A 12,076-nucleotide genomic window follows, 5' to 3' on the forward strand; every position below is an offset into this window, starting at 1 on the left:
TCCTGCTCTGCCGGTCCCGCCCAGGCGTCCTGCTCTGCCGGTCCCGCCCGAGCTGCTCGCCCTGCCGGCCCCACCCCAGCGATCCGTCACGTCTGCCCAGCCAGAGACTGTTCACGTCACGTCTGCCCAGCCAGAGACTGTTCACGTCACGTCTGCCCAGCCAGAGACTGTTCACGTCACGTCTGCCCAGCCAGAGACTGTTCCTGAGCCTATGTCTTCGGACAAGATGGTCGTCGCTGCCGCCGAGCCTATTTACGTCACGCCTGCCGAGCCTGTGACTTCGGACAAGATGGCCGCCGCCGAGCCAGTTCACGTAACGCCTGCCGAGCCTGTGTCCCCAGACAAGATGGCCGCCGTCGAGCCTGTGTCTGAGCCGGTGGTCTCTGTTCCTGAGCCTGAGCCGGTGGTCTCTGTTCCTGAGCCTGAGCCGGTGGTCTCTGTTCCTGAGCCTGAGCCGGTGGTCTCTGTTCCTGAGCCTGAGCCGGTGGTGTCTGTTCCTGAGCCTGAGCCCTCAGTGACCGCGACACTGGCCATTATGGCCACAGCCATGTGGTGTGTGTGGGCTATGCACACACTTGAGCAGGTGGTGTCTGTTCCTAAGCCGGTGGTGTCTGTTCGTGTTCCTGAGCCGGTGATGTCTGTTCCTGTTCCTGAGCCGGTGATGTCTGTTCCTGTTCCTGAGCCGGTGGTGTCTGTTACTGAGCCGGTGATGTCTGTTCCAGTGCCTGAGCCGGTGATGCCAGTTCCGGTGGTGCCAGTTCCAGTGCCTGAGCCGGTGGTGCCAGTTCCAGTGCCTGAGCCGGTGATGCCAGTTCCGGTGGTGCCAGTTCCAGTGCCTGAGCCGGTGATGCCAGTTCCAGTGCCTGAGCCGGTGATGCCAGTTCCGGTGGTGCCAGTTCCAGTGCCCGAGCCGGTGGTGCCAGTTCCAGTGCCCGAGCCGGTGGTGCCAGTTCCAGTGCCCGAGCCGGTGGTGCCAGTTCCAGTGCCCGAGCCGGTGGTGCCAGTTCCAGTGCCCGAGCCGGTGGTGCCAGTTCCAGTTCCCGAGCCGTGGCCGCCCGAGGGGTCGTCTCCGCCCTGGCCGCCCGAGGGGTCGTCTCCGCCGTGGCCGCCCGAGGGGTCGTCTCCGCCGTGGCCGCCCGAGGGGTCGTCTCCGCCCTGGCCGCCCGAGGGGTCGTCTCCGCCCTGGACTCCCGAACTTTGTGTCCCGCCCTGGATTTCTGAACTGTCCATTCCCCTTGTCCCGCCCTGGTCTGTCCCTCCCGTCCCGCCCTGGTCTGTCCCTCCCGTCCCGTCCGAGTCTTGTGGAGCGTCTGGTAGCCGCTCCTTAAGGAGGGGGTAATGTCACATGTCTGTCCTGTCTTGTGCTGCACATGGGTGTTTGTTGTTTTGTGCCATGTGCTCTCCTGTCTATTGTCTAGCCCCTCCCATCTTGTTATGTGATTATTGTTTAATTTGTCCCACCTGTCTGTCTCGTTACCCTCCTTTTATTTGTTCCCCTATTTAGCCTCCTTGTGTTTGTAGTCTTGTGCTGGTTCGTTGTCCGAGTTACCTGTCCTTGATGTTCCTGTCTGTTGGATACCTGAGTTCTGAGTTTTTGTACTTCGTCTGTGTTTGTTTATTAAATCTCCTCTGCACTTGAATCCTCGTCTCTCGTTTAGTGTTCCGTGACACTAACAAGCCGTACCATGGCTGCAGCAGGCATATTGATATGACGCAGCGCTTGATAATAGTCCCCAGCTCGGTAGCCTATTAGGCGCTGCGTCATATCATTACACCTGCTACACCCATGGTACGGCCGCACAGTTTCTTGATTATTACGCAGGAATGAGAGTATAGTTCCTAGCCATATCAGCCTAGAAAATTGCAACTTTTCATTTTCCGTCGGTTTTAGTACATGATGTAACTACAGAAGAGTCAAGTTTTAAATAGGAAAAATATCGAAACTCTTTGTTCATTTTTTTTAGAGAGATGCTAATGGTCTTGTCCGGTTCAATTCATTATGCTAAGCTATGCTAAAAGTGGGACCCCCAGACCCGGAGATCGGCTGAATGGATTCAAAAACGGTAAAACTCAACTGTTTAACTCTGGGGGAGTTGGAAAATGAGCCTATTTCCAAAAAAAGTGGAGTATCCCTTTAAACGTTCTGATGACGTGGGATTGTCTACGCGATCAGGGTGCACGGATGTCTAAAAATACGTACCTTTGAGCAGGACACATCATATCCGTGATTGGACAAACATTTTATGGTCCTGCACCTTCCACAGACAAATTATGTACATATACACATACATTTAGACCACATAACTTAGTGATTGCAATCAGGATGTGAAGAGACTTTCAACCAGCAAAACAAAAAATGTTTCTGGAACAAATACCCACCCTGCCTTTAATTATTTATAAATCACATTTTCAAACATTTTCTTTTATTTTGATTCATCTTTTTATTAATCTTTGAATGGTTGTCAATGGAGGCTCTGATAGACAGACACAGGATAGACAAAGGTTAGTGGCTATAAAGTTTACTTTTACAGCTTCTGCTATTTAAACACATGACCTTAGGCTATTCATAAAATACAAGCAGAGCAAATTTCTATGTAAATTGTACTTAAATCCATTTGTGCATAAATTGTTGTAATCAATTACATGGGACAGTTTACGTAATGGTTTTTCGTTCTCTCTTTCTCTCTCTCATACACAGAAATTGGTTCTTCTTTTGTTTGCGTACGGCACGTGGGTGAAAACCAACACATGGTTATCTTTGCCAAGTGACACATGCAGGAAGTATATATATATATATGTATATATGTGTATATATATATGTATATGTATATATATATGTATGTATGTATGTGTGTATGTGTGTATGTATGTGTGTATGTATGTGTGTATGTATGTGTGTATGTATGTATGTGTATATATGTATGTGTATATATGTATATATATGTATATGTATATATATGTATATGTATGTATATGTATATGTATATGTATATATATGTATATATATGTATATATATGTATATATATGTATATGTATATATATGTATATGTATATATATATGTATATGTATATGTATATATATATACATCTGTTATACTTTGAGATCCCAATATATTTAAAGGGTTAGTTCACCCAAAAATGAAAATTCTTTCTTTAATTTCTCACTCTCATCTCATTCCAAGCTCGCAAGACTTTCGTTCATTTTCGGAACACAAATGAAGATGTTTTTGATGAAATATGAGCGCTTTCTCTCCGTCCATTAACAGCTACACAACATTGACACATATTGACACTGTGACACTTCAAAAAGTTCATAAAGAGATCGTAAAACTAATCCATATGAATTGAGAGACACGATCACTTAATACACTGTACAGATTTAAATTAGGAGGTTTTATTCACATAAATATTCATCAACACACACATCAGTTGTGGTAAACGGATGCTCAAGAATGTCTGCTTGACGTGCGAGAACCAATGAGGTTCATTCTCTCGTCTTAAGGCCAATTTATACTTCTGCGTCGGGTGCGCGTAGAAGGTACGGCGTAGCATACGCATTGACGTGTACCATACGTCGTACCCTTCGCCGTACCCTGACGCGCACCTCCTCAAAAATGTAACTACGCGTCGCGGCGACGCGGACCGCAAGATCTGTGATTGGTCGGCTGGATAGCATCGCGTTTCCTCCTACGCATTTCCGGAATGATCTTCTGCACTCTGCACCGCCCGCCCGCCATTTTTAAATTCCGAAGATCAGTGAAGAGCCATGGAAATAGACCAAGTGACCGAGAGATTGCTTAAAGAAGTGCGGAAATACAGCCATCTGTATGACTCCTTCAGTCCGCCATTGCTCGTAGAAACCTAAACTCAAAACAGCCGCGAGGAATGTAAACACAGTGGAACATTAAAACCCACCCGCGCCATAGCGTTTCGGCGGTGTAACTGCAAAGCAACACAGACATTCGCAGAAGTATAAATGCTCACGACGGCATCGCCTACGTGCGTAGCCTACGACGTACACTACGGCGTACACTCGACGCAGAAGTATAAATTGGCCTTTACGCAGCACGTTTGAGCTTCTACAAGAACCAATGAGGTTCATTCTTGTGTGTTACTCAAATATCTAAATGTGACATTTTTTTCGTGTATCACTTGATATAACTGAAGCTATGAATAATGTGGTGAAAATAATCCCAGAATTCATTCGTATGGATCTTCCATATACGATTCATTTCACAGTTCCCCAGATACAATTTATAGGCCGATTCTACTGGGATTCACCTCACGATCGAGTCTCACTTGACCACATTAAATGGCAGGTTTAGATGCTATGGGGCGCCGTTTGTAAAGCGACTCACGCTGAAAATAACAGCAACATTTTGTCACATTTAGCTTCAAACAATGTTTAAAAAAATGGTACGAATTTTTGACGTCACTTTTTACCACATTTACAACAATATTTGTCAACTTAGAGATATTTTAAATAGTTAAATCTCAATATTAAATGTTACACCTAAATGTTAAATGTTAAATCTAAATGCTAAATCTAAATCTAAATGTTAAATCTAAATCTAAATGTTAAATCTAAATGCTAAATATAAATATAAATGTTAAATATAAATATTAAATCTAAATCTAAATGTTAAATCTAAATGTTAAATGTTAAATCTAAATCTAAATGTTAAATATAAATGTTAAATCTAAATCTAAATGTTAAATCTAAATGTTAAATCTAAATGTTAAATCTAAATCTAAATCTAAATGTTGAATTTAAACCTAAATGTTAAATCTAAATCTAAATGTTGAATCTAAATGTTTCGGGTGAAACTAAATATTTAACTAATATGCAAATTCAAAATACCGGTAACAGGAAGTGCCAAAATAAAAGCTCGAGGTGGTCAGTGTGTGCCTTTTTTTACAGTCTATGGTGTGTGCTTATAGCATGGTTTATAGTGTCAAATAACGAATAAAAACCATCTCATCCGAGGAAATGGACTCTTGGACATGGATTATCGTGATAATAACTACCTAAAATACTAAACACGTTTGGAGAAACTTTATTTGAAGAGTAGGCTAATGTCACTTTTATGAAAAGTGCGGGACTTATGGCCTGTAGCCATAATAGCCAGCCACTAGGGGGCTCACTTTGACTGAATGTCATGTCATTACTCTCATCACGAAACTCTACAGTTTCTCCAAACGTGTTCATTATTTTAGGTAGTTATTATCGTTATATTATAGTTATTATTATGAGATGGTTTTTATTCGTTATTTGACACTATAAACCATCCTATAAACACACACTGACCACCTCGAGCTTTTATTTTGGCACTTCCGCTTACCGGCCTTTTGAATTTGCATATTAGTTAAATATTTAGTTTCACCCGAAACATTTAGATTCAACATTTAGATTTAGATTTAACATTTAGATTTAACATTTAGATTTAACATTTAGATTTAGATTTAATATTTAGATTTAACATTTAGATTTAGATTTAACATTTAACATTTAGATTTAACATTTAGATTTAGATTTAATATTCAGATTTAACATTTAGATTTAGATTTAACATTTAGATTTAACATTTAGATTTAGATTTAACATTTAGATTTATATAGCATTTAGATTTAATATTTAACATTTAGGTGTAACATTTAATATTTAGATTTAACTATTTAAAATATCTCTAAGTTGATAAATATTGTTGTAAATGTGGTAAAAAGTGACCGTCAAAAAATCATACCAGTTTTTTAAACATTGTTTGAAGCTAAATGTGACAAAATGTTGCTGTTATTTTCAGCGTGAGCCTCTTTACAAACGGCGCCCCATAAGATGCAATGCGTTTTCATTATCCGGATTCAGCTAACGTAATATGTAATAAGACTAAACTGTGAATAATGATAAACGTCACTTTGACAGAGTGAGCCGTTAAAGCAAATTGTTGCTGGTTCTTTCTTGTCTTGCGATAAGGTAAAACATTTCTTTCAATGTTTTTTTTTCAGCTCGAACTCTTAACCGGTTAGCCCTCTTGGCTCCTAAAGATGCATGTGCAGAATGACCTATAGACTTAAACATAACTAGACAAAGTACATAACTAACAACAAATGTTTTTGTTTCCCCCTTTTGTTTTAAAATGCCATTGTGATTATGGTATGATGAATTTAGTAAATATATTTACAGAACTCTTACAATTAATATTAGTGCTTTGAAGCACCCAAAATATCCACTGGGTGGCACTATATAATTGTTTTTGACCAAATAAAGGACAGGTGGAGGCCTATTGTCTCAACAAAAGTAGGCATGTTTAGTGGAGTTGTAGAAATATTGTAAAGGAACAGTACATTTTTATGAGGGATTTCAATGAAAATCTGTCATTATTAACTCACCCTTATGTCATGCCAAACACGTATGACTTTCTTCTGTGGAAGGCAAATGGAGAAATGAACTGAACTATAATTAGTGAACAAATTGTCACACTTGTAACAGGTTCTTAAATCATAAAACGAATTTGGGTACACACATACATACAAAGAAAACCACAGATTAACAGTATCACAATAAAACAAAGCAATATCAAACTAATTTAAGCATGCCGATCATTATGTGCATTGTATTGCATTGTCCAGCACATTTCTGTGGTATACTGTTGTAAATACAGTGTGTTTATGTGTGCACTGTTGTGTATAGTCTCAGATATGCAGGCTGACATTTCTGAATTCCATTGCTAAAAAGAGAAAGCAGTGATCAAAGCCAAGAGGAGAAAGCGCTTGCTTTCTGGTGTCCATGATTACATTTCATGCATGGAAGAAGAAAACCACTAAAATAATTTCTGATACAGGGGAATCAGTCACTCAGCTAATTCAAAGTGTAATTTTTGTTTTAATTATTCACACATTAATACATTTCTGGTGTTAGTAATATATTTCCTACCATTTGCTTTAATGGCGAAAATGCTTTTTTCATGCATTTTATCTATACAATTTATATTACAAAAAGGGATTTGAATGGTCTCTTTTGCTGTACTGAGAGCAATACTAAAGCTGCATGAACTCAACAAGTTTGTGTAAACCCTGATGATCTTGTTCTCCAGCATGATTTAAGATGATCCAAAGAGTGTCATGATCTGTGCCATGTGAAATGTGAACTGAAATTGTTTTTCATCATTTTCCATCATAATGTTTCGTTTTGAATTTTCATTGACTTTTCATTTCCCGGTTTAAATTAGATTTTGAATCCCCAATTAACAGACTTTTGGACCCACCGTATCCTCCTTATTTTTTCACATAAGAGCGACCGCATACATTTCTAAATTGAATGTGTCTCGCTTCTGGTCTCATCCGTTTCCAGTTAATTTTAGCTAAACAAAAAATCTTGTTATTCTGCTTGATATTGCAAACTGGTATTTCTTACCATAATATTTTAATTCTAAACACACTGGTTTGTAGCGCAAATAGTTTTACCGTTTACTGAACTTTGTTATTCTTAAGTTATTTAACTTTAGCAGCAAATTAATCAGAAGTCTCACACATTCACAGAAAATAGCTAACCATTTTTGGTTCCTCAAAAAATCTTCATATATTCATAAATATATGAATAAATTGTTCATAAATTTATCATTTTTCTCTTAGTGAGAAGAACATTTTAATAATCTGAAGCATGTGTCCAGTCCTGCTCCTGGAGGGTCACTGACCTGCAGAGTTCAGCTCCAACCCCAATTAAACACACCTGGACCAGATAATCAAGGTCTTCAGGCACAGAAACTTCCAGGCAAACATACTGGGGCAAGCTGGAGCCAAACTTTGCAGGACGTTGGAACTCGAGGAGCAAGTTTGGACACCCCTGATCTAAAGACCTTCACTATGAAGAACATTTTTGGGAAAGGAAAGGTTCTATAGATGATAAAGGTTCTTCATGGAACCATTGATGTCAATAAAAAAACTTTTTTTTTTTAAGAGTGCAGGGTCCGTTGTTGAACCAGTGAGTGCTTTCATTGCAGCAAACTTTTAAAGGCACGAGAGTTTTAATGAAAGCGCTGCATATTTCCTTCAGTGTGCTCCCACTCTCCTGTTATCTCACTCATTTCAATGCTCCTCTCCCACGACGATCACACCCACCCCACAGTAACACCTCAAACACTGTAATTAATCAAGACGCGTGCCGTAATCAGGAGGAAGAGCGGCTATTTTTAAAAGCCCTGTCACTGCGGGCGCATCGAGAAACAAGATGAGAGAAAGAGAGAGAGAGAAAACAAGACAAATTCATTTATTATGAGTGCATTTGGCTCTGAGATATCAAGTAAAACATTTAGCTCGATGTCTTCCATCTGAGCTGCTTATATCTTCACATCAACTCCATTAAATCTGTTCAAGTCTGGATGAGAAAAAAAATCAATGAAAGGTGGTGATAAGAGGAATTTAGATACATGAGCTTTTTCTTCCGCTTTGTCTCTCTCTTTATCTCATTTCATGATATTCTATATAGACAATCTTCACTCTTTCACAAACACAATTGCCTCAAGACTATAAAGCAGTGTTTTTCAAGTGGTATCCTGCAATAGTTACCTTAAAGATACTTATACTTGATCTAACCCTTTTGTAACATAATGTGTTTAGGATGATTGAGTTTAAGTAGACTTGAATTAAAATCTTTCAATTAAGCATTTTTTTAGGTTACTATTTTTTGTATTCTTTACCCAACTCAATTACCTTTTTATCACACAAAAAAAGCAGAAATAACAATGTAATGACAATGAAACTGACCACAATAATTAGTATGGTGTTAATTACTATTTTACAGCCAAAACAGCATCAGTTCATCTTGGGAAAGACAGATAGAAGTCCTTCACAGTGGCCAGAGATTTTGAGCCTTTCCTCTTCCAGAACAGTGGCAAGGAAATGCCATGATGAGGAAAACGTTTTCTGACTTGCTCCTCCAAAATACCCCAAAGCGGCTCAAAAATATTCAGATCTGGTGACAGTGCAGGGCATGGGAGATGTTCAACTTCACTTTCATGTTCATCAAACCATTTCAGTCACAAGTCTTGCTGTGTGTATTGGTGCATTATCATGCTGACACATGGCACCCCCTTCAGTTTGAACCATTAGATGCACTTAGTCCTCCAGAATGGTTCTGAAGTACTTGGCAGTGACGCGTCCATCATGCGCAGTAGGGAATGTCATGATATTGCAGCTCAAACATCACTGATGTTTCACTCTGGCCTCGCAACACTCTTTGGGGGTTCTCTACACTGCAGAGTGTGAAGGATGTGGAAAACACAGTGAAGGTGGCCCATCAGAGAACAATACATGTTTCACATTGTCAATAGCCCAAGATTTGCACTGTTTGCACCAATGAAACCAACATTTGGCATTGGCACGAGTGACCAAAGGTTTGGCTATAGCAGCCCGACCATTAATACTGAGCTCCTGACGAACAGTTTTGCTGGAAAGAGTCGAGGTGCACATTTAATTCTTCAGTGAGTTGGGCAGCTGTGGTTTTATGTTTTCTGGATTCAGTCCGGGTTAATACCTGGAAATCCCTTTCAGACTGCTTCCTCTAGAGTCAACAGTTACTCCTGTTGAATGTGGTTTGTCCTACGTGGTGGTATGCTTACCCGGATACCATAGCTCTCTATACACTACAAAGACTTGCTGTCCTGGTCACAGATGAGCCAGCGAGACAATCACCACCAATATGTCCTCTTTTAAACTCTGATATGTCTCCCATTATGTTATGTGGATTGCAATATTTGATGTAGAGCTGTGCTACGGCTAATTCAACCTTCACACTCTGCTCTTACTGATGGAATGTAAAGTCACTGAAGGTTGGCCACCAGGCCGCGCATATATAGGCTGAAACCTCCAACACTATATTGGCTAGAGTTTCAGTTTCATTGTCAAACCCCTGTACAGTCTTTACAGTTTAAGTGATTGTTTTCACTTGCATTTTAAGAATTTCATGCATTCCGCAGCCATTAATTCATCACACTAAACACATTTGGGGTTGTTTCGGTATTCATGTTAAAGGGTTAGTTCACCCAAAAATGAAAATTCTGTCAGTAATTACTCACCCTAATGTTGTTCCAACCCCGTAAGACTTTCGTTCATCTTCGGAACACAAATTAAGATATTTTTGATGAAATCTGAGAGCTGTCTCACTCCTCCATAGGCTTATGGACACTATAACTTGCTGGCCCAGAAAATGTATTAAAGACATCGTTAATATAGTCCAAGGGACTCCAGTGGCTCAATCTTAAGTTTATAAAGCGACGAGAATACTTTTTGTGCGCAAAAACAAACAAAAATAACGACTTTATTCCACTTTAATTTCCTTCTCTCTGGGCCTCGAGTCTTTTCACGTAGTGTTTTTGCGTAGCGCGTCTGTGTTGCACGTCACCACGTATCACACACATGACCAGCATCGCCCAATAGTGAGCCTACGTGGTGACGTGCAACATAGACACGCTGCGCAAAAACACTACGTAAACTAACTCGAGGCACAGAGAGAGAATGAAATGAATAGTGGAATAAAGTCGTTATTTTTGTTTGTTTTTTGCGCACAAAAAGTATTCTCGTCGCTTTATAAACTAAGATTGAGCCACTGGAGTCACTTGGACTATATTAACGATGTCTTTAATAATTTTTCTGGGCCAGCAAGTTAAGGTGTCCATAAGCCTGCAGGAGGAGTGATCCAGCTCTCAGATTTCATCAAAAATATCTTAATTTGTGTTCCGAAGATGAACAAAAGTCTTACGGGGTTGGAACAACATGAGGGTGAGTAATTACTGACAGAATTTTCATTTTTGGGTGAACTAACCCTTTAAATGTTATCTCTGCGCTGTAATTTCTTTCACCTTGCGTTGTTTTGTTCTTGGTTTTCAAGGATGAGAGCATGCCCTGTCCATATGAACAAATTTGTGCCATAATACTGTAGTATTTGATTACAAACATGACTTTTGACATCCACAACAAAAGATAAGAAGTGTTTTATGGCCATATATTAAATATATAAATATACATTTATATTTAAACCAGTGCTATTTTAGTATTGCTATTATAGTATTTCTTAATATTTTGAATTTGCGTTTATCTTTACATTTTCAGTTTTAGTCATTTCAGTACATCAATTTAATTTAATTTAATTTAATTTAATTTGATTTCAGTTAGTTGCCAGGGCAACATTTCCAATTTTTGTTTCAGTTTTTCATCTAATAGTTTTATTTAGCAAGTGCCAGGTGTTCCAGCAGGATCTTGTGTTAGAGACTGATGACAACTTTATTCACTAAAACACTGTGTTATCATTTAGTGTCAGTCTGTTTAAGTCTCTATAACGCTAGATTGGGTATTCTGATAGATCAATGCAAGTCAGTGACAGAGGTTTATCAATGGTGGTATTGTTTAGTAAGCTATAGTTTCATGTCCAAATGTCAACTAATTATTATAAAATGTGATCATATCTTTCTTTATCATAATCTGTAAAAATAAATACCAAATGGTCTTATTTAATAACATAATATTATGAGTGATTTAAAAATCCAGGCCACTCTAACTGCTGAGGTCTAAACTGGTTGATGTTTTATAACAGAAGATGGCTAGCCATCATTCACTTAGTGTCAGTGACTTTTTGACACCGACATCTCTCTCTCTTACACACACACACCCTGCGGCATGTGCCCAACTACACGGCCATTATCTCTTTTGGTTGCTATGGTAACCCTAACCTGCGATCGCAGGCTTTAGGTGGAGATGACTGTGTGTGTGTGTGTGTGTGTGTGTGTGTGTGTGTGTGTGTGTGCGCGCGCATGCACTTATAAGGTATGTTGGTATTGGAATATTGAGTTCATTTGCAGTAACTATTTTTAAAAGTAATGATGTCACTCATGTGCCTTCAAACTGTGACAACCCACAAACTTTGCATGTATAAACATACAAATGCACACACATAATCCAAAATCATTATATGAGTTTCATCCAGTACAGAATGCTGTCAGTGAATGTGCTGTTTTCACTTGAACACACACTTTCTAAAGCAGTCAGTTGTGGCTGACATTGATTCAATGTTCTTCTGAGTCTTTG

Source organism: Scardinius erythrophthalmus, assembly GCF_964197995.2.
Source record: "Scardinius erythrophthalmus genome assembly, chromosome: 1".
Classification (NCBI taxonomy): Eukaryota; Metazoa; Chordata; class Actinopteri; order Cypriniformes; family Leuciscidae; genus Scardinius; species Scardinius erythrophthalmus.